Source organism: Suricata suricatta, chromosome 10 (genome assembly GCF_006229205.1).
Source record: "Suricata suricatta isolate VVHF042 chromosome 10, meerkat_22Aug2017_6uvM2_HiC, whole genome shotgun sequence".
NCBI classification, from domain to species: domain Eukaryota; kingdom Metazoa; phylum Chordata; class Mammalia; order Carnivora; family Herpestidae; genus Suricata; species Suricata suricatta.
In genome coordinates, this window is record NC_043709.1 from 83390098 (window position 1) to 83391243 (window position 1146).

A 1146-nucleotide genomic window follows, 5' to 3' on the forward strand; every position below is an offset into this window, starting at 1 on the left:
AAAAAAAAAAAAAACATAAAAAGCCCACCTTGAATAGAGTTTATTTGCAGGATGAAGGTTTCCTGTCCTCTCTTTAGGCAGCCGGGGCAGGACTTCAGAAAAACTCTCACTGAGCACACTGCATTCGAGAGACGTTAGACATGAAATTTTAAATGTAGTCTGTATAGAAGTCACACTTCTCTGCCCGCCTCACAGATGTGAACATGACTTTGTTTTTGTTTTTGTTTTTGTTTTCTCATTAAACTTTTGTTTTAATGGGTCTCAAAATTCTGTGACAGATTTTTGGTCAAGTTGTTTCCATTAAAAAGTACTGATTTTAAAAACTAATAACTTAAAACTGCCTTCAGAAGGAAAGGAGAGTTTTGTGGACATCACTTTGTTTTTAAACTGATCAGTTTTGCAAAGGGGCCAGAATTATTACTTGTTAGACTTGCTCCAGTTTGAGTCTGCTGCTTTCCTACAATTTTTCAAATTTTATAATGTATTAAATACAATAAACTCTGTTTAAAAAAAAAAAAGTCAGACATTTGATTGACTGAGCCACCCAGCCACCCTCTTTCCACCCATTTAGAGCAAACTCTTCAACCAGTGCTCTGTATACCATCACCTTCCTCTTCTCCAGTGTCTTATGGCAAATAATTAGTTCTCTTCTCCCTTGAAGCTTAACATTTCCTATCTGTTGGTTTCTTATCATTATAATTTGATAAGGTTATTATCAATGGCCATAGTTAACCTCACACCCTTTTCCTTGAAGGCATTTCTTGACTAGGATTCAGGGAGGTCACATTTCTAGTTTTCCTACTTTCTCATGAGCTGATCCTTTTGTCTTATTTGCTGGTTCCTTCTCATGTCCCCAACTTTTTTTTTAAATTTTCTTTTTTAAACATTTTTAAAATGTATTATTGAGAGACAGAGAAAGACAGAGCATGAGCATGGGAGGGGCAGAGAGAAGGGGAGACACAGACTTTTAAGGAGGCTCTGGGCTCTGAGCTGTCAGCACAGAGCCTGATGTGGTGTTTGAACTCCCAAACCGCGAGATCATGACCTGAGCTGAATTCAGATGCTTAACCGACTGAGCCACCCAAGTGCCCCATGTCCCCAACTTTTAAACCAGTAGTTCTCAAACTTTTTAGTCCTCAGAACCCC